Raw genomic sequence first — 23,548 nt, 5'->3', positions numbered from 1 at the left:
CAGCCGGAGACTGGCAAACTTTGACTCCACGCCGCGAGAAGAATCGGCCAGCCTGAGAAAGCGAAAAAAGGTACGACCCGTTATTTCTTGCAGGCGTCCTCTCCGTTCCTCGCTTTCGTCTCTCGCCAATGGCATTTCATCGCTTATGAATGAAACGACGCAGGGTTCGGAAAGCGCGGAAAAGTGCACTCCAAATGCCCCCGTGGAGGCCGGTGATCTAATTTCGGCCAAACATCCTGCAAGATTGCACGTATACCATGTTATTTTTCTGTCCGGTTTATTGTTTGATATCCAATCAGGGCAAGCGGGAGCTGTTGGCAAATGTTCATCAGCTTGGAAGGAATGTCATGATCCCACATGACAGACTTTGTTAGCTATTTTCCTGTGTTTTGTATCTTTTTCTTGTAATGGCACATTTATTTTTTTTGTACTTTTTGTTGGACTTTTTCTGCACTTTCACTTCCTGTTGAGTTCCCTGCCAGCGCACCGTTTATTTTTAATTAAGTCTAATTAGCTGTACCTGTTGCTCCTTGCCAGAACAGTTCCTTTGAAGTCCGTGTGCACGAGTTACCTGCACTAGTCTTTTGTTTCTACTGCTTTTCTGTTCTCTACGTAAATAATCACATTCTTTGACCTGATTATTTGTGTGTCTCTGCATCCCGGGGTCACGCCATCAACCGACATTAGCACCTGTAGTGTCATGATCGTTACCCGGATCATGGCATGATTTACCGGTATGTTGGTTATGTTTCTGGTTTTAGTCTGTTTCCTGGTTGCACACTCTTTCCCTGTTTATTCTTGGTTTCCATGGGCACTGATTCTCCTCACCTGTCTTAGTTTTGCAATTAGTGTTTCCACCAGGTGTTTTGGCTAATCACTCCCCTTTATAGTTTCCTGTCACCCAGCAGTAAGTGCTGGGTCAATGTTTGCAATAGGCAACATTTACGTCCTCCTGTTTTTGCTCCACGCTCTTTATATTATTCTGCCGACCAGAATCCCGGTTTTTTCACCCTTGGTGACATTTTGATTTTTATTTAGCTCCACGCTTGCTAGCGTCCTCAGTTTTTGTATTTTTGTCATGTCTTTTATTTATTAAATATACTTAAATCTTACCTGCACTCCACTCCTGCTTGTCTTCTGTACTGGAAGGAACACACCAGCACAGCTATGCGTCCCCGAAGACGTAACTGATTCGTCTGGCTGGGTCAATCAGTTACGTCTTCGGGGACGCATAGCTGTGCTGGTGGTAAGATTTAAGTATATTTAATAAATAAAAGACATGACAAAAATACAAAAACTGAGGACGCTAGCAAGCGTGGAGCTAAATAAAAATCAAAATGTCACCAAGGGTGAAAAAACCGGGATTCTGGTCGGCAGAATAATATAAAGAGCGTGGAGCAAAAACAGGAGGACGTAAATGTTGCCTATTGCAAACATTGACCCAGCACTTATTGCTGGGTGACAGGAAACTATAAAGGGGAGTGATTAGCCAAAACACCTGGTGGAAACACTAATTGCAAAACTAAGACAGGTGAGGAGAATCAGTGCCCATGGAAACCAAGAATAAACAGGGAAAGAGTGTGCAACCAGGAAACAGACTAAAACCAGAAACATAACCAACATACCGGTAAATCATGCCATGATCCGGGTAACGATCATGACATGTAGGAAGAAATGCCTTCAAATCCATGTGACCTGACTCAATTAGGTCTTCACGTCATACCGTGATATGTTAATGAGTCTTAATTAACATTTCGAGATGGAAAGTTCCGCATTCTCCTTTTGACAAAATGGTTTTATTTTGAAAGTAATTATCTCTGGCGGACCCATCCCTTGGGTGTGCTTTTTTAATAACCCTTACACAACAAAGGGATGTTGTTTTTTTTGTGTTCAGGCCTAAAGTCGTTTAAGTTCTGGATTGCGGATATCGCTGGTTTTGAAAGATGTTGTCAGGAGTTGTGTGGCAGGAACCCAAGAAGCAAAGCAGAGAGGTTTTTCGTCAAAAATAGAAGGTTTTCCGCAGAAAAAATGGCCAAAAAAAAAACCTCAACCAAAAGAGAAGCATAAGGCTTCGTAAAAGACAACGTAGAACAGAAGCAAAAACTGTTAATAGTCCAACAAAAAGTGAAGAAATATTTTGTCAAGGTCCGTGTCCAGGCGGGAGGTCGAGATCCAAGAGGCAGCCAGGGAACCAGAGGGAATAAGGGGAGACGAGACACACATCTCGTAACGCGGGAACGGAGGAAATGCTGCTGGAACGACAAGGGACACGAGACAAAAATGAACACGGAGGGGGAGAAAACACAGAGAGAGAGAGAGCTTAGAGCTGGGGGTTGTCGGCGTAATGTACAGGAACAGGTCACTACGTTCTGGCACAGGATAGCAAATTGCGCTGATTTAAGAAGGCACGGAAGCTCATTAGTGACAGGTGTGCAGATTGCTGATTGGCGATTGATTGCAGCCACTTGCTGCAGCCGGAGTGGCGCGCTCCTGGAGGTGCACACAGATGAATGCGCACTGGGCCGTGACAGCTTCGAGGTCGGTAAGCACGACCAGAATTATGCCGTACATTAGGCGCGCCGGGTTGTAAGGCGCACTGTCGATTTTGGAGAGTTCGCCTTACAGTGCGAAAAATACGGTAACTTAAAAAGTATGGCGCAAAGCCAGAAAAAGTAACAAAAAACAAAACATAACAAAAGCCAAGCATATGTGTTCTTGCCTTACACAGGATTGTCAATGATAAATAGCACATCTCTTTTAAATGTTAGCGTATTTCCAGTATGACTGTTATAGTTGGAGGAGGGAGTTGACGGCACAGACACAAGGGGGTGGTAGAGCTCTATGATTTATTATTATATATATAAACAATATATATATATTGTTAATGTATATTGAGAGCTGAGCCAGAAAGGCAAAGCTCTCAGTCTACCGAGCTATCTACATTCCTACTCTCACCTATGGTCATGAAGTGTGGGTCATGACCGAAAGAATAAGATCGCGGATACAAGCGGCCGAAATTAGTTTCTTCAGAAGGGTGGCTGGCATATCCCTTAGAGATAGGGTGAGAAGTTCAGTCACCCGAGAGAGACTCAGAGTAGAGCCACTGCTCTTTCGCTTGGAAAGGAACCAGCTTAGGTGATTCGGGCATCTCGTGCGGATGCCTCACGAGCGTCCCCGTAGGGAGGTCCTCGTTGCACGTCCCACTGGCAGGAGACCCCACGGCAGGCCAAGGACCAGATGGGGGGGATTACATCTCTTCTCTGGCCGAGGAACGCTTCGGGATCCCCCAGGAGGAAGTTGCTAATGTTGCTCTGGAGAGGGAAGTCTGGGGGTCTCTGCTGGAGCTGTTGTCCCTGCGACCCGATTCCGGATAAGTGTTTGAAGATGGATGGATGGATAATAATATTAAACAAGGGGAATGGCGTGTGTGAACCAGATCCAAAAGGGGTGTATGGTGGAAGACTGTGTATGAATAATTAGCAGTTGAGTATTACCATAATTGTTGGATGAGGAAGCAGACAAATCCAAAGGGGCTAGGCAAAAGGGGTCTGTGATCCAAGCGAGGTCCGTGGGGCAGAGCGAGGCGTCAAGAGGTCCGTGTCCAGAGCCGGGGTCGGGGATCAAGGGAGGCAGTCCAAGGAAGCGAGACGCACAGCTCGAATCCAAGGCAACGGAAGGGAGAAGACGGGACAAATCCAGCACAGGGAAGAACACGGAGAGCAAAGAGCTAACGATCGCTTACGGAACATCAACAGAAGGTTGTATTCCGGCGGCGGATGGCAGGTTGTGCAGGCTTTTGAAGTCAGGTCTGATCATCAGCTCCAGGTGTGCAGATTGCCCGCGATTGATTGCAGCTGTTGTGGGGCGACGGAAATTATTGAAGGAGCAGAATATTCAAAATGGCTGACTGAATTTGTGACATTTTAGACGGCATTTTTGCATACTTTATGGATTGTAGATACAATTGGGTATTAGGGTTGTGCAGAATACCAGTACTAGTATAGTATTGCGGTGCTAATGAATCAAAAATGGTACTATACTCTGTTTGAAAAGTATCAATCGATCAATCAATCAATGTTTATTTATATAGCCCTAAATCACAAGTGTCTCAAAGGGCTGCACAAGCCACAACGACATCCTCGGTACAAAGCCCAAGTAGCGGTTGACATTGCTGGTTTTACTATACTACTATGATTACATCAATATTTTTTTATTGTCACTAAATCTTTTATCTTATTCATTTCATATTATATTCATAAACTCAGGAAATACGTCCCTGGACACATGAGAACTTAAACTATGACCAATGTATGATCCTGTAACTACGTGATATCAGAGCGATACCTAATTGTGTGGTATCATCCAAAACTAATGTAAAGTATCAAAGAAGAGAACAATAAGTGTGTGGAGGTTGCCCCGCAGTAGCTTCTCCAGACCACCAATCACCGACATGAGAGCAGGATTCAGGTCCACAACAAAGTTTTATTTTTTTTCAAATAAAGTCTTCGTGTTGCTTTTCAGCAACACTTTCTTTTTCTCTCGCTCTCGCCCCGTCTCTCCTCCTGGCTGCTGCTTTATAACAGAGCGACAGGTGATTAGATAACCAGGCCCAGTTGGGCCATCTACGCACCTGTCGCTGATTTCGAGGCCGGTCCTGGCACACCCGGCTTCGCTGCAGGCCCGCAGGCCACGCCCCCCTCCACAAAGTGATTATTACATTTTAACAGAAGCGTAGATAGAACATGTTGAAAGAGAAAATAAGCACATATTAACAGTACATGAACAAGTAGATTAATAATCAATTAGTACAGCTTGTCCTTTATAATGTAGACAACATAATAGGTGTATAAATGACACAATATGTCATACTTGCCAACCCTCCCGGATTTTCCGGGAGACTCCCGAAATTCAGCGCCTCTCCCGAAAACCTCCCGGGACAAATTTTCTCCGGAAAATATCCCGAAATTCAGGCGGAGCTGGAAGCCACGCCCCCTCCAGCTCCATGCGGACCTGAGTGACGTCAGGTGCGCAACACCACGTAACTCGTTGGCCAACCAAAAAGTAACCCCAGTACGCTATAGCCAACATTCACCAGCAGATGGCAACAGACAAACATAGATCACTATTACATTCCTCCCCTTTTAGAAATGTATAGGTACTATATATAAGTTACTCAAAATAAATAAACAACCCAACCAAAAAATGCAGCAGCTCAATTAAAAAACTGTACTTAAGCCACATTATTTTTCTTTTTTTTTTAGTACTGAACTCTTAACCCTCATTTGTAAAAAAATAACATGCTTATTAAACAGACAGCATTTGTACACCTTTAACACAGATTTTTATACTGTCTTCAGAGATTCAGTTTTTTTGGTGGTACTCGAAACCTTTCTGGGTACCTGCGAAAGGGTGTTCAGCATGGTTGGAAAAATAGTGACAGAGAATAGAACAAGGATGGACAATTCAACCCTTAACTCAACAATGAGTAGATGAGTGTTATGTGTGTGTATATGTGTAAATAAATGAACACTGAAATTCAAGTATTTATTTTATTTATATGTGTAAATAAATGAACACTGAAATTCAAGTATTTATTTTATTTATATATATATATATATATATATATATATATGAAATACTTGACTTGGTGAATTCTAGCTGTAAATATATTCCTCTCCTCTTAGCCCCGCCCCCAATCACGCCCCCGCCCCACCCCCCACCCCCACCCTCCCACTTCCCGAAATCGGAGGTCTCAAGGTTGGCAAGTATGCAATATGTTACTGCATACATCAGCAGACTAATTAGGAGCATTTGTTTGTTTACTTACTACTAAAAGACAAGTTGTCTAGTATGTTCACTATTTTATTTTAAGGACTAAATTGCAATAATAAACATATGTTTCATGTATGCTAAATTTTTTTTGTTAAAATAAAGCCAATAATGCCATTTTTTGTGGTCCCCTTTATATAGAAAAGTATCAAATGTACGGTACCGGTACCGGTATCAAAACATCCCTATCGCACATGGTTGTATAAAACACATAAGCACATTTTGTCAACTTGTTTTTCCACTCTACTGCTACTTGAAGTTGTCACAGAGTGAGGTTTTACCAATGTGCCTCACCAGATGGCCTTTGTTGCATTTGCCACTTTAAAAAAATTACTCGAATTTGAGACAGGTTATCAGGAGCAGTTATTGTTATTTCCAATTCGACAAACAAAACAAACGTCAGACAAAACCACGCACTGCGAATGTGTTTTGTTTTTTCTTCTTTATTACCGAGCAGACTTTGATTTGTAGCGCACCGCCAGGTTTGAAGCGAAAACATAAGGCAATCAACCTAAATCTGATTATGTTTGTGCACATTCGGAACATAACAGTGCAGTTAGGTGCCGCAGATGCTCAAAAAAAAAAAAAACGACAAGGGGAAGTACTTTAAACTGCAATTTAAAATTGATATACAGCACATCAAGACCAGCATGCAAGTGACACACTTAGAAGCATCACATTTAAAAGGGACATTAATACAAATAAAACAATTTATTGCTATTCAGACATTTTCTCTTTTTCGTAATAAATGTAATCAAACCATCAGGTTTAAAAAAAACAGCTGGAAAATGATAGAAATCTTCTACAAAACCCAAAACCAGTGAAGTTGTCACGTTGTGTAAATGGTAAATAAAAACAAAATGCAATGCTTTGCAAATGATTTTCAACTTATATTCAATTGAATAAACTGCAAAGACAAGATACTTAATGTTCGAACTGGAAAACTTTTTGCAAATATTAGCTCATTTGGAATTTGATGCCTGCAACATGTTTCTGCATCAAAAAGCGACATCAGTGTGTAAAGGATATCACCACACAGCCTCAGGAACACTTCAGAAAACCACTGTCAGTAACTACAGTTGCTCGCTACATCTCTAAGTGCAAGTTAAACCTCTACCATGCAAAGCGAAAGCCATTCATCAACAACACCCAGAAACGCACACCGGCTTCGCTGGGCCTGAGCTCATCTAAGATGGACCGGTGCAAAATGGAAAAATGCTCTGTGGTCGGACAAGTCAGTCAATCAATCAATCAATCAATGTTTATTTATATAGCCCTAAATCACAAGTGTCTCAAAGGGCTGCACAAGCCACAACGACATCCTCGGTACAAAGCCCACATAAGGGCAAGGAAAAACTCACCCCAGTGGGACGTCGATGTGAATGACTATGAGAAACATATGTGGGTAATCCCCCCAGGGGAGACCGAATGCAATGGATGTCGAGTGGGTCTGACATAATATTTTGAGAGTCCAGTCCATAGTGGATCCAACATAATAGTAAGAGTCCAGTCCATAGTGGATCTAACATAATAGTGTGAGAGTCCAGTCCATAGTGGATCCAACATAATAGTAAGAGTCCAGTCCATAGTGGATCTAACATAATAGTGTGAGAGTCCAGTCCATAGTGGATCCAACATAATAGTAAGAGTCCAGTCCATAGTGGATCTAACATAATAGTGAGAGTCCAGTCCATAGTGGATCCAACATAATAGTAAGAGTCCAGTCCATAGTGGATCTAGCATAATAGTGTGAGAGTCCAGTCCATAGTGGATCCAACATAATAGTAAGAGTCCAGTCCATAGTGGATCTAACATTATAGTGAGAGTCCAGTCCATAGTGGATCCAACATAATAGTAAGAGTCCAGTCCATAGTGGATCTAGCATAATAGTGAGAGTCCAGTCCATAGTGGATCTAACATAATAGTAAGAGTCCAGTCCATAGTGGATCTAACATAATAGTGAGAGTCCAGTCCATAGTGGATCTAACATAATAGTAAGAGTCCAGTCCATAGTGGATCTAACATAATAGTAAGAGTCCAGTCCATAGTGGGGCCAGCAGAACACCATCCCGAGCGGAGACGGGTCAGCAGCGCAGAGATGTTCCCAGCCGATGCACAGGCGAGCGGTCCACCCCGGGTCCCGACTCTGGACAGCCAGCACTTCATCCATGGCCACCAGACCTGTGCCCCCCCCCCCCCCCCCCCCCCCCTCCACAAGGAAGAGGGGAGCAGAGGAGAAAAGAAAAGAAACGGCAGATCAACTGGTCTAAAAGGGGGGTCTATTTAAAGGCTAGAGTATACAAATGAGTTTTAAGATGGGACTTAAATGCTTCTACTGAGGTAGCATCTCTAATTGTTACCGGGAGGGCATTCCATAGTACTGGAGCCCCAATAGAAAACGCTCTATAGCCCGCAGACTTTTTTTGGGCTCTGGGAATCACTAATAAGCCGGAGTTCTTTGTCCACAGTTCAAATTGTTTTTGGAAACTGTGGACGTCGTGTCCTCCGGACCAAGGAGGAAAAGAATCATCCGGATTGTTCTAGGCGCAAAGGTTGAAAAGCCCGCATCTGTGATGGTATGGGGGTGTATTAGTGTCCAAAACATGGGTAACTTACACATCTGTGAAGGCACCATAAATGCTGAAAGGTACATACAGGTTTCGGAGCAACATATGTTGCCATCCAAGCAACGTTATCATGGACGCCCCTGCTTATTTCAGCAAGACAATGCCAGGTTGCGTGTTACAACAGCGTGGCTTCGTAGTAAAAGAGTGCGGGTACTAGACTGGCCTGCTTGTAGTCTAGACCTGTCACCCATTGAAAATGTGTGGCGCATTATGAAGCCTAAAATAGCACAACGGAGAACTGTTGAACAACTTAAGCTGTACATCAAGCAAGAATGGGAAAGAATTCCACCTGAAAAGCTTCAAAAATGTGTCTCCTCAGTTCCCAAACCTTTACTGAGTGCTGTTAAAAGGAAAGGCCATGTAACACATTGCAACAAAGTTGTTGCAATGTGTTGCTGCCATTAAATTCTAAGTAAATGATTATTTGCAAAAAAAAAATCTCTGTTGGAACATGAAATATCTTGTCTTTGCAGTCTATTCAATTGAATATAAGTTGAAAAGGATTTGCAAATCATTGTATTCTCTTTTTATTTACTATTTACACAACGTGCCAACATCACTGCTTTTGTCCAAGTATTAGTATTACAAACCCAACTGTTCCTAGTGAAAAATGCAAAACTGACACATTGACCTGCTCTGTTCTCTTTCTCAAAAGGCATTCTTCACCATGGAAGTTCAAACCAACTACTGTGTGCACCAGGATCCCCACGATACCCAAGTGCAACAGAACCAGCCCCAGAGGGATGCAGTCAAAACGAAGACATCATGCAAGGAATGCTGCCAGAATTGCTGCGACACGACCATCAATTTCTGCTCTATGCTGGCCGAATGCGGCTCCTGCTGCTGTGACTGTTTTGGTAAGTCTCGGCACACCGTGGCCGAGTTAACACTTTGACTATCCCAAGCCACCCTGGTCATATTGAACAAAATCAACAATAGTCTTGCTCTGATAGCTCAGAAGTTCCGCAATAGTGTATTATAAGTTTGTTAGCCTTGATGCTAGAAATTAGACAGTTAAAACATCCATCCATCCATCCATCTTCTTCCGCTTATCCGAGGTCGGGTCGCGGGGGCAGCAGCCTAAGCAGGGAAGCCCAGACTTCCCTCTCCCCAGCCATTTCGTCCAGCTCCTCCCGGGGGATCCCGAGGCGTTCCCAGGCCAGCCGGGAGACATAGTCTTCCCAACGTGTCCTGGGTCTTCCCCGTGGCCTCCTACCGGTCGGACGTGCCCTAAACACCTCTCGAGAGAGGCGATCGGGTGGCATCCTGACCAGATGCATGAAACCACCTCATCTGGCTCCTCTCTATGTGGAGGAGCAGCGGCTTTACTTTGAGCACCCCCCGGATGGCAGAGCTTCTCACCCTATCTCTAAGGGAGAGCCCCGCCACCCGGCGGAGGAAACTCATTTCGGCCGCTTGTACCCGTGATCTTGTCCTTTCGGTCATAACCCAAAGCTCATGACCATAGGTGAGGATGGGAACGTAGATCGACCGGTAAATTGAGAGCTTTGCCTTCCGGCTCAGCTCCTTCTTCTCCACAACGGATCGATACAGTGTCCGCATTACTGAAGACGCCGCACCGATCCACCTGTCGATCTCACGATCCACTCTTCCCTCACTCGTGAACAAGACTCCGAGGTACTTGAACTCCTCCACTTGGGGCAGGGTCTCCTCCCCAACCCGGAGATGGCACTCCACCCTTTTCCGGGCGAGAACCATGGACTCGGACTTGGAGGTGCCGATTCTCATCCCAGTCGCTTCACACTCGGCTGCGAACCGATCCAGCGAGAGCTGAAGATCCTGGCCAGATGAAGCCATCAAGACCACATCATCTGCAAAAAGCAGGGACTTAATCCTGCAGCCACCAAACCAGATCCCCTCAACGCCCTGACTGCGCCGAGAATTCTGTCCATAAAGGTTATGAACAGAATCGGTGACAAAGGGCAGCCTTGGCGGAGTCCAACCCTCACTGGAAACGTGTCCGACTTACTGCCGGCAATGCGGACCAAGCTCTGACACTGATCATACAGGGAGCGGACTGCCAGAATCAGACAGTCCGATACCCCATACTCTCTGAGCACTCCCCACAGGACTTCCCAAGGGACACGGTCGAATGCCTTCTCCAAGTCCACAAAGCACATGTAGACTGGTTGGGCAAACTCCCATGCACCCTCAAGGACCCTGCCGAGAGTATAGAGCTGGTCCACAGTTCCACGACCAGGACGAAAACCACACTGTTCCTCCTGAATCCGAGGTTCGACTATCCGGCGTAGCCTCCTCTCCAGTACACCTGAATAGACCTTACCGGGAAGGCTGAGGAGTGTGATCCCACGATAGTTAGAACACACCCTCCGGTTCCCCTTCTTAAAGAGAGGAACCACCACCCCGGTCTGCCAATCCAGAGGTACCGCCCCAGATGTCCACGCGATGCTGCAGAGTCTTGTCAACCAAGACAGCCCCACAGCATCCAGAGCCTTAAGGAACTCCGGGCGGATCTCATCCACCCCCGAGCCTTGCCACCGAGGAGCTTTTTAACTACCTCGTCAACCTCAGCCCCAGAAATAATCAATTATATATTTTTTAAAATCTGTCCTTTCTAATCAATTTTCTACCGCTTCTTACACTCGGTGTATTCTAGCCGCTCAGGCAAATCATATTGTCTAAAAATGCATTTATCCATTGATAACATGACATCATCGCGCTCGGAATATATATTTATATATATATACGGCCAATATTTTTTAACCCAATGCGGCCCCCGAGTCAAAAATTTGGGGACCCCTGGTTTAGTATGTAAGAATTGTTTTAGTTGTATTGTAAAACTCACAAATGTTGCCTGGACTGATGAATGAAGAATCGCTGAGAACGATTAAACTTCCGGCACGAAACAGCAAAAACATTGTCAACCCGTAGCACCTGCAGTGAGCAAACTTGTCCAAAAGATGGCGCCATAGCATAAACCTTTTCAGTATCTCTGTCGGGGTAATATGAAAACTATTTATTGAAAACAAAACATTATGGCTGTTAGTGAAGAGAAATCCACAAATTAGCCACACTGTTTTTGTAGGTATGTAGGTAGGTCTTTATTGTCATTGCACAAGTACAACAAAACTTTGTTTTTAGCACAAACCCGTTCAAGATTAGACAAACAAACAGTGTACAGGGTTACAGAACAAGAACGCTGATGGGTCGCCACAAGGCGCCCCGTAAAAGATGGGAAAAAGGTAAACACTGGGGTAGGATGAGTAAAAAAATACAATCTAAACTGGGCCCTCTGGAGTGGGAAAAACCTCCATAGCAAAGCACATATACATATTACAACATACATCTCGAGACTTGCAACAGAGGGGAGGGAGTGGGGGCTACGGTGGCGGGCTGCAGCTCCTCAGGCGCTGCCCAGCTGTCCGTCACCCCCTAAGGGATTTGCGTCAAGGGCGTCGGATGGATTTTTTGTGGATGCATGTGTGTGTGTAAGCCTGCCGCGTGTCTCTGTTCCGCGGCCTTGATGTTCTTTCCAGTCAGTCCAAAGTCAACAGCAACAGGTGTGTGTCCAAGAGGGACAAGAAGGAAGTTAATTGTGTCTTCGCTGCACTGTCCTTCGGGAGAGTCTCGAAGCCAGGGAACAAGTTAGAATGTTTTGTATTTGAGTGAAAATAAAATTTGCTTTTCACTCTAAATTGTCTACGACTGGTCCTCAAATTCATCCTGCGGGGGCAGACAGTCCGATGTTATCCAAAACACAAGAGTGTCCACATTAAGTATTTCGTAGTGTGCAACGTTAGGAAAGACTTGATCAAGTGAAATGTGTCAAACTGTCAGGTGCAAACACTGTTGACATCTACTAATCAGACAAGAAGCAAGGAATGAATCAGAGACGGAGTTCAATTTAGCTCATGAGGAGACACGTGTTTTGGGCTGTACTCTAGTTACAGATCCAAACTACGTTCTAAAGAAAAGCCCGTGCGCCTCCTCCATTTATTAGGAAATGGCCCTATTACATCACGGTGACTGAGGGAAGGGGGTAATCTCGACAACTCCAGTAAGACACAATATATGATAATACAAAAATGCAAATATGTTGACACTTGGTGATATCGCCCAGTCTCTTCTCTGCTTTGTCTGGTCTTGGAACCAAATATTCGGCCTTGGCTGCCAGCAGGCCGAGTCTGCACACAACACTGATAACGAGGCTAGCAATCTTTTGGATTGCTAGCTCTGCACAAATTGACAATACTTTATAGTATGGCCCTAAAGTTATGATGATAATATATACATAATTATTCTAACATTTCCCTCCTGTTTATCACATAACTTCCCCAGAATCTTCTTATCCCCAATAACTTCTTCTTGCGATTTTCAGTTAATAGTTCATTTCTTTAGGGCCAAGTTATGTTTACACTCAGAGTTCAACATCATCATATTTTTATATATATATAGTCACCAGGGTCTGGAAACAGATCAGGAACACCGTCCAGGTAGGTATCCTCGTCATCAGATTCATCTTTCTTGTCGTCCGCCAGAAGGTGCATCTGAACAGTTCTATCATCTGCTGGGCTAATCGCTGTGGTAATCAGACGGTTAAGCAGAGAACCCAGACAGGGAATACAACTACATCCACACAACGTCAGTTTTGCTGCAAACACAGCCATAGATACTAGAATTGATGATACCAAGGACTTGTATTTGCCGAACACATTCAACCATCCATCCCACATAGGTGAGTGCTCTTCCATTTTACCGTTGAGGGTGCGAAGGCCTTCCAGTGCTCTGGTCAGGCTATCTTCTGCATCAGTGTATTTTGGTATGAAGTACAACACTGTTCACCCAATATTGCGCACACATCTCCTTTTTCCGCTAACAACATGTCTGGCGCCATACGGTTTTGAAAGGCCTTAAGGGAGGTTGCGGCGAGTTGATCAGTGACGACTTCAAGTCCGGCCAATTTCCTAATCTCTGTATGTTGTAGTGGACATAGTTTATTCTGTCAACATTCTTGTTAATCGTACACCACCAGCAGACGGATGATTCGAATCCAGCTGCAACTTGATTTACCAATTTGTACTCGTCAGGTACACCTCTGGGGACACCTATTGTATCGATATAAGTTGGATCTCCAACACTTTGCCAGTTTACATCACGTGTAGTTATTTTCCAATGTTCGGATATCAAACTGTTCAGACGTGTTAACAATTTTTGTACAAATATTGATACATTTACTATGTGTAAGCAGTTGTCTGACGATAAGTTTCCTAACTGTTGTCCAGAGCCTAGTATGTAAATGCAGGTGTAATTAGCTTTTGTCACATGTTTATCAAATATTGGTTTCTGCTTTGTTTCTTTGGTTACAGGCTAGATTTTGTCCCATGTAGTGCAATTCCATTCAGGAGTTGTTTCGCAGATTACTTCAATTAAACCTTTTTGCCATGAGTAACCAATTAACAGCCAAAGGAGGAACCAATTATTACACACCAGTTGTTACTTTGAACATTTATCCACATCATCAAATGGTACGCTTACAACTGTGACTTCCAGCGCGTTTAGAACACTCTGGGTTATTCGGTGTTGCGCATGGTTTGATTTATGCAAACAATCACCAGGAAATATGGGTCTAGTCCACTTGACCATGCCCATAATTGGAAACCCCATCTGGACGTGTTGAACAGTGTGGAATTGGGTGGTCTATTTTGTCCATCAGGGAGTGATATGGTTAACACTAGATTTGGGCCTTAATGTTTCATAGTTATTCGACTTTTAAAAAATTTAGCTTCTTCACTATCTCCCGGGGCCAGTAATTCATTCATTCATTATCAATAGACAATTCAAAACTTTGGCAACTGAACACATATTTACACACCTATGCTTGAGAAGGAACAGGATAAAGAGAATCTTATATTTCCTGCCCCCTTCAACATAATAAGTAGTCTTACTTAATGGATAGCCCAGATTCACAAGCTTACAAACCAAACAAATGCATCCAAATATAACAAAAAATAATATACACCTCACGGGATGATACAAAACAAATACAAAACCAGACACAAAATAAGTAGAATAATACATATAATCTATACTACAGTATAATATATGTAGTGACCAGAGTGTCCACTTCCCCCGTATTGGATGTCCTGTGAGGTACCACCAGTAATTTGGCCAGTCTGTTCCCGTGGTGGGAATCCTTTTAAGTTTAACACGAGCGAGCAGTAGAGAATATGAAGTGAGTTTTGGCCCAGGACGTATTTTGCTTTATTCATTATTGAAATGTTTTTTTTCCACCTTATGTTGTATGTTTTGTATATAAGATTTCCAGTTCATTTGATCATCTATTTATACTCTCCAAAATCTTGTTTCTTTTACCCTTTCAATATCTACTCTGTCTATTTGTATTCGTGTTTGATGCTCTTTTCTACTGTTACCAAATAGCATTATTTTAGTTTTACTGAGATTCAAAGAGTCAAACCATTTTTTTAAATTTGTTCATTTATTCTGTTATTTGTATTATCTTCTGTGTGTTCTCTCCTGAACAGAAAGCAGTTGTGTCGTCTGCAAATAAAACTAACTTTAAGTCCTTTGTAGCTTTACAAATGTCGTTTGTATAAATATTAAACAATCTTGGTCCCAGTATTGATCCCTGGGGTACACCACAAGATATATCTAGCCGTGTTGACATATTTTCACCCATCTTCACATATTGCTTCCTGTTGGTTAAATAGCTTCTTATTCTTGATTAATTGATTTACAAATTGAGGTCCATTGTCATGTATAGATTTAGTTATACCCTATCTTGGTATTATATCTTTGCATAATGCTTTTACTACTGTTAGCACATCTGCTTTTCCTTTAAAAAATATTTCTACCCACTTTGAAAATGCATCTACTATGACCAGACAACACTGTTTTTCTTCACTCCTATTTTGTTCAATAAAATCCATGCATAGATGCTGGAACGGGTGTTTTGGTTTTGGGGAATTGGCCTCGCACAGGTCATGCATGACCTACAAATTTTTATTTTTATTTATTTTTTGAATAAGAATAAAAGCTGTAGGTAGTATAGTACTTCTGTATAAGGGTCACCATCCCTCCTGTTGAGACATGAGTACAACCATGGCTCAATACTGCTGCCCACTTATACAGATTTTTTTGGTAAAATTTGTTTATTGTCTGGACATACATACCGTATTTTCCGCACTATAAGGCGCACCTAAAAACCACAAATTTTCTCAAAAGCTGACAGTGCGCCTTATAACCCGGTGCGCTTTATATATGGATAAATATTAAGATTCATTTTCATAAAGTTTAGGTCTCGCAACTACGGTAAACAGCCGCCATCTTTTTTCCCCGTAGAAGAAGCGCGCGGTGCATGCTGGGATATGTGATGTTTCATTTCCATTTGTGTGTTTATGTAAAGACCCCAAAATGGCTCCTATTAAGTGTGTTGTCTGTCTAATTATAAATAATGCAGACGAGGCATGTTAACTGAGTTCTCAACGTTTACTCACAGCGTGCTCATAACCACATTCTAACTGCCAGCATACAACGCTTCTCAGGGCTACCGCGCATGCTCGTAACTATCGTTGCATGCTGGGTAGTGTAGTTGTTATATTTGCTAGCTCATAACAGCACATTGAGAGACACGCTTACGCGCTTAATTCAATACTCGCCGTCATTCCGGGTGGATTGACAAAAGACCTCCAGCCGCTAGATATTGGTGTCAACAGGGCATTCGAAGCTAGACTGCTAACTGCGTGGGAACAATGGATGACAGAAGGCGAACACACCTTCACTAAGACGAGGAGGCAGCGCCAGACGACACCAACATCTGCCAGTGGATCGTAAATTTGCCCAACTTTTCACTTCGGACACCGAAGACGAAGGATTTACGAATGAAGAATAACTTCAGAAAGTGAGCGCTATGTTTATTTTGTGTGTTGTGACATTAACGTTCGAGCAACATTATGTTGCTATTGCTCTGCACTATTTTGAATTTTACTATGTTTGTGATTGCACATTTGCGTACATTTTGGGAGTGAACAGAGTTGTTAGAACGCTGGTTTTTAATATATTATTAAAGTTTGACTGACCTATCTGACTGTTTTTTTGACATTCCCTTTAGCGCAGCGTAGGCGCGGCTTATAGTCCGGGGCGGCTTATTGGTGGACAAAGTTATGAAATATGCCATTCATTGAAGGTGCGGCTAATAATCCGGTGCGCCTTATAGTGCGGAAAATACGGTAGATGTCGTCTTTGTTCAACGTGGCTCCGTTTTTTGTTTTTGTTCTTTTTTTTTTGGTTTATTTTTCCATTTATCTTTTTCTTTTGGAGTACTTTGTTGTTGCATGTCTTTTAGTATATCATTATTCATTTCACTAGTTTGTAGTTTAAAACCTTGTATTTCTTCTTCTGCTGTTTGTTTTGCTGTTTTGTCCGCAAACGTGATATTGTCATGATCCGTGGTCCGGATCATGTTTTGTTTAGTTATGCTCTGTTAATTTTGGACTTCTTTAGTTCCGGTTTAGGCTTCCTTGTTTGTTTTTGTCACCATGGCGACTTATTTTGTTCACCTGTCTCTGATTAGTGCTCGCCCGCTCACCTGCTTCCCGAGCACCAATCAGAGGCATTATTTAAGTTACCTCTGCCAGTCAGTGGGCCTGGCTTCATTATTTATGTCACACTGTTTGTGTCACGCCTGTACCAATTAAGTTTCTTGTTCCATGCCATAGCTTCTGTTTTAGTCTTAGCTTGACGTGTTTTAGGCACGCCTTTCTTTTTATGTTGTTTGTCTTTTTGGTAGTTGGATGATTTATGTTAATAAATCCCATCCTACCTTTACACCTTCGTCCAGAGCCGTCTTTTTGCATTGAAAGAACGAACTGCAGCAAGCTGCATAACCCACGTGTGACAGATATTGCGTCCGTTCCGTTGGTGTGTGCCACACATTTGCACATTGCTACTTTAGCTGCTAACTGTACCGCTTTTAATATTACTTTTAATAGTTCTCCATGTGTTACAAGGTTTCCCGTTGACGTTATCATTCCTCTATTTTGCCAGTGTTGTGCAAATGTGTGCACTGTTGAGAATGCATATTGACTATCTGTGTGTATTGTAACATTTTGATCTTATTAATTTACTTGCTTTAGTGTTACTAGTTGTGCCGCTTGCATTGAGTCATTTGATGCTCATTTGATAGCTTTCAAAACTTCAGTTGCTGTAACAACCGCACATATCCTATTCTATTTTTATTTCACAGAATGCTGCTTTAGCTTCTAAATTCCACTCTATTGGTGTTGACATTTTTAGATCTTTTTCATACATTAATTTACTTAAAGGAGCTACTATTTCTGTGTAATTTGGTATCCAACTTCTACAGTAATTAGTTAATCCTAGAAATGACAATTTGCTTCTTTGTTTGTAGTTTTGGTGCTTGCAGCACTGCTGTTTTTCTGCTTCCCACAATAGTGCGTCCATCTTTGTTTAGAGAATGTCCTAGATATTTTACTTCTGTTTTGCATAATTGGACTTTTGTTTTACTTACTTCGTGTCCTTCACTGTGTAGATGATTTAATAACGCTAATGTATCTTTTCTACTGGTTTCTCTATCCAGTGATGCTAATATGTCATCTACGTACATCAGGACTTTTGTTTTCCTCCTGAAGGTTCGAATTTGGACATGCTTGCATGCATTGCTTGTGAAAAGATTGTCTGACTTTCCGCATACCCTTGAGGTAGTCTTGTATAGGTGTATCTTTTCCCTTTATAAGTAAATGCAAACCAAAATTTACTTTCTTTATGTATTGGTATCGAGAAGAATGCATTACTGATATCAATCACTGTGAAATGTGTCCAATCCTGCATATGATGTTTAAAATTACAGCATTTATTGTCCTAATAAACACTAAATCAATATTCCTAATTCAAATGTTATACGTATTACTTCATGTAATTTTAAGTAACATTTTAAACCCACTAAAAACTGTCTAAGTGTATTAACTATAATTTTACAACTCAGAAGAGACATTCTTCCAATTCTTAATGTTTTATTTGTAATTATTATTCAACAATATTCAAAGCAAACAGTTGTAATGGTTATAGTTACTCACATTATATCATCAAAAGTCTATAGCTAACTGAAAACTGTTGAGATTGCCATGCCTCTTTATTTATTTAATGTTATGCCATTATCTTATCATAGCTCACCACCCAGATGTATGGTGTACTGCAAATGTCTAAAAAATATTCTAACCTAAGAATGTTAGACTACACTTTAAAGTTAAACAACTTAAAACTTACACTTAATACATTTATTTTCTAACTTGCACTCCTGGTGCGCCATACGCACACACACACACACACACACACACACACACACACACACACACAAGGTTATGTGTGTGCGTGAGTGCACATTCTAAGAGATAAGGCGAACACACTCGAAGAGCGTTTTTCTTTTTTTTTTCTTTTTCTTCCTCAGCCTCTAAACATGTAACTTATTTTATATCATTTTATCATGCTATACATATCGACTCTTATTATAGTTATTAATCTAGGTTTTTATTTGTTCCATTATTTTAATTATAGATATATATACATACATTTGTATATATAAAAGCGCTATTTATATATCCAAACATACATGTATATCTTCAATCTACATTTTCTTCATATCTTATTTCAATATCCCCCATTATCTCTCGTTCGCATTAGTTTATTCCATTTTGCATTAATTCTTCCTATTGATTTCTTCCCATTTCACTTAAACTACCAAACAAACAAATACACAAACTTGCAGCGAACCACAACCAACTCCATACCATTTGCGAATACCTTCATTTGTCACTTTCTCATCTTTATTTATCTCTTAACAATCATTCCTCCTTCATAACCTGAATTTTAGAATTTTAAACTTTAGATATGATTTAGACTAAAAAAATCCTTTGTCTCACACGCCATTAGACTGTACAACTCCTCTCTGGGGGAGCTAGGATGACAGGGGACGCAAAGCAATAACATGGTCATTAATGCCTAGTTTCTCTTGTGATATTCTTATTTTACTGTTATATTTTCATTCTTATTGTTGCTTTTTATTTTTATTCTATTATAATATTTTTCTATTTTGTTTCCATTTATACCCCCATTATTTACTTTTTACTTTTTAAACTCAATCTCAATTTTTGTACACTGCTGCTGGGATTTTAATTTTCCTGAGGGAACTCTCCTGAAGGAATCAATAGAGTGCTATCTATCTATTACTAATCCGAGCACAGTTCATGACGTCTCGTCCTTGTAAACACTGGACAGACTTCTTATCTTGCAGACATTTATTTCCATTTAGTTTTATTCTCTACATGTAATTCTACATGCTTCAGTGTCACATAGAAATTTGCTTTCTTTGTTATTTATTTCAATTATTATTTCTGGTTTACTTGCTGTCTGTTTACTTAAGTTCTCATAACTTAGTATGTCCTCTGATTAGAATTTGTTTAACGCTGATCTACGTTTTGTTTTTTCTCAGGACAGTCTCGTGCTAAATGTCCTTCTCTGCCACAACGCCAACATGCAGTAGGGTGTAACCGCTGCCGTTGTTGTTTTCTTCTATTTTGGTTATAATAGATTGTAATAGACCATATCAGATCTGCGTTTCTTTGGGTCCCTCTTTCCATTTTGAGAATTTGGAGTAATCCGTCGTACTTTACAGAGCCGAACTTATAAGGATTACTTTTGTCTTTGTTGTAAGATAGTGGTTCAATTTATTATTGTGGTACATGTCACTTCTACTGGAGGTTTTTCCCCCAGTGGAGATGTCTTGCCTGATGCCTCCACAATAACCCACTATTACTTCTCACAACTTTAGTATGGAGTGATCGCCTAGTGGCGATAACTCCCACACACTCTCACGTTCATACCTTTCACACTTGTTTTACGGAGGTTTCAGTACTTGTGGACTCCGACGTCCTTATATGGCCTCTTCTGTTTTAGAATTGTCGGTTTTTACGTGGACTCCGATGTCCTTAATTTGGTTTATTTTCAATGTTGAATCTTACGGAAGTTTCATTCTTTGCGGACTCCGACGTCCTTCTGATTTGTAGGCCTTTTTACCTGTTAGAGCCTAGGATTTACAGGGTTTGTTTTTGCGTCGTAACCCTTAGTCACACGCTTTTTGTATGCGTCGTAACCCTTAGTTACACGCTTTTTTTTTCTTCTTCTATGCGTCGTAACCCTCAGTCACACGCTATTTTTCCTTTGTAATTCAAAACGTACTCACTGAAATCTGCGTTCCTTCCTCTTGTCCTCGGTTCCCCGTCAGTCGTCAGATCCAGCCAGGGTGCAGAAAAAGCAGCTCCTCAATGGGAGATGTGGGTGCCATGGTCTTCTGGTTTTACTCACCAGGCTGGAATCGTCAGACGTGTTGGGATCCGGCTCGAAGGACCAAGGAGATGTCAGGTGCAAACACTGTTGACATCTACTAATCAGACAAGAAGCAAGGAATGAATCAGAGACGGAGTTCAATTTAGCTCATGAGGAGACACGTGTTTTGGGCTGTACTCTAGTTACAGATCCAAACTACGTTCTAAAGAAAAGCCCGTGCGCCTCCTCCATTTATTAGGAAATGGCCCTATTACATCACGGTGACTGAGGGAAGGGGGTAATCTCGACAACTCCAGTAAGACACAATATATGATAATACAAAAATGCAAATATGTTGACACTTGGTGATATCGCCCAGTCTCTTCTCTGCTTTGTCTGGTCTTGGAACCAAATATTCGGCCTTGGCTGCCAGCAGGCCGAGTCTGCACACAACACTGATAACGAGGCTAGCAATCTTTTGGATTGCTAGCTCTGCACAAATTGACAATACTTTATAGTATGGCCCTAAAGTTATGATGATAATATATACATAATCATTCTAACACAAACATCGTCTCTACTTCCACAGAGACTATCATTTCGCTCTTTTAGGAGCATCGACAGATGCGTGGTTGGGAGCACCCTCAGCGCCAGGCAAATGGTGTGGCACAGCAACGGAACGACTGAAGAGAGGAAGGCACTGCAGAGGGTGGGGAAAGCTGCTCAGAAAATCGTAGGGCGCTTTCTTCCCACCACCACCACAGACATCTTCATCAGCCGATGCAATTGGAGGACTCCGTGGCAAAAGAGACCGATCCCACTCTCCCCCTGCACGAGTAAAACCTAAAGAAGCCATATGTAATAATCTGTCCAGAAATGATACTGCAATCACGGTCAAAATTCCCTCTCCCTGACTGAGGTTGCCAGATACGCAGCCGAATCCAGCTCGATGGACTGGGCTACTCCAAGGAACTTCAAACTTCCACTGCCTCTTACTAGGGGTTGAGGTGCTGGGACCATAATAGCTGAATAGACAAGCACTTTGTCAATAACAAATCTCTAACCAACACATTTTACACAGAATTTAGGCTATTTTCAGGAAGAAGTACATCATACTTGCGTATAATATCACAACAAACGACAATCATATGGTTACTGTCAGTACTATCAGAAAACAAAGACTAAAACCAATGGTACCAATGGTTATACTGGTGGAAATAAGTAGAGCATGCTTCGCAGCCTAATGTACAGCCAAAACTAAAGAGGAGACATTTTACCAAGGAATGCCTATATAGGCTACTGTTTCAAACATTGCAGATTGCCATATAACTTGGTAGATGTAGTCCACAATATGCAATCATCAATAAGGAATGTTTGTATCATGTGATTTGGCTGATCCATACGTTTCATATTGTCATTAGCCCAAATGTCGATGTGTCATTGATAAGCATTACACTAGGAGCGAAGCATCATCACACTAAGCATTTGTTGCGCGGACATATTAGCTTTGTGAGACAAGATCATAGACTGTATTCGACAATATAGTTTACATACCAAACGTCCATTTCCATTTATTACAATTAATAAGAAATAATAATAATAATAATAAATTGGATTTGTAAAAAACACTTTACATTGAGTAAACAACCTCAAAGTGCTACAAGGTATTAAAAATAAAAAAATAAATAAATAAAAATAAAAACGAGAACAGCCAAATAGCTAGAACTAGTATGCATATATCTAAAGCCTTTTTTAAAATCATCCACAGTCTGTGGTGCCCTCAGGTGGTCAGGGAGAGCGTTCCACAGACTGGGAGCGGCCGAGCTGAAAGCCCGGTTTCCCATTGTTCGTAGCTTTCAAGAAAACGTAAATGCCTGACTTACCAATGAAATTAGCAAGTTCTTCATCTTCGTCAGTGTGCAATTTCCAACAAGAAGTGATGCACTTAAATAGTCGCAGCTGTGGTCAATCAACTGATACAACACATCGAGAACAACTTCAAAAATGAAAGTGTAAAAATAATAAACTAAAAGGAAAATTGTACGAAACACATCAAAGCACAGTATCATAGGAAAATAAATGAAGCAATAAAACAAAACAAAAATAAAGCAATAAAAGAATTAATAAAGCAATTAAAAAAATAAATTAAATAATAAAAAAAAAAAAAAGAAAAAAAAAAAAGAAAATATATATATATATATATATATATATATATAAAATGTCATAAAAAATAAATCAATAAAAAGCATAGTAATTAAAAAAAACAAAAAAACAGTGCCTTTTAGATGTACTAAGGTCTGACATGTTTAGTAACTTTACCAGTGGCAGTAGCCAGACGAAGATGGCGGTGCGTAACTGGCAACCTGGATGTGACACACTCACAGACTTTTCTAATTGCTCAAACGGTAAAGGGCGGGACATCAAAATGAAAACAATAACAAGATTTCGGGGTTGAAAATCTAAATTTGAAATGAGCAAATCACGGCTGAATTACTGTGATCAGTTATAGAGGTAGTGGAAAAGAACATGATTTATTAATGCCTTTTGACATATCAGGGCCATTTACTGATGACTAGACATGAAATTATTACATATGGCTCCTTTAACTTGCACACGTGTTCCAGCTGTGCTGTACCAGGCTTTCATGTGGTTTGGTTTGCTGTCCATTGTTTTTACATTCTATATGCACGACATGATCACAATGTATTCTATTTTTATTTATATTCGGTATATAATTGATCCATATTATTTGA

General features: G+C 41.3%; 1 long non-coding RNA gene across 1 annotated transcript; it reads left to right on the top strand.

Annotated features, from left to right (window-relative positions):
* LOC133577933 (uncharacterized) lies at positions 1–22,919 on the top strand. Its single transcript, XR_009811789.1, has 3 exons — positions 1–70; positions 9,112–9,313; positions 21,385–22,919. It is a non-coding gene; the product is annotated as an uncharacterized lncRNA (long non-coding RNA).
* Positions 22,920–23,548: the final 629 nt, after the last annotated feature.

This window comes from Nerophis lumbriciformis, linkage group LG39, assembly GCF_033978685.3.
Source record: "Nerophis lumbriciformis linkage group LG39, RoL_Nlum_v2.1, whole genome shotgun sequence".
In the NCBI taxonomy this organism is placed as follows: Eukaryota; Metazoa; Chordata; class Actinopteri; order Syngnathiformes; family Syngnathidae; genus Nerophis; species Nerophis lumbriciformis.
Note: the sequence above shows the minus strand (reverse complement) of the source record. Positions and strands in the feature narration are given on the sequence as shown.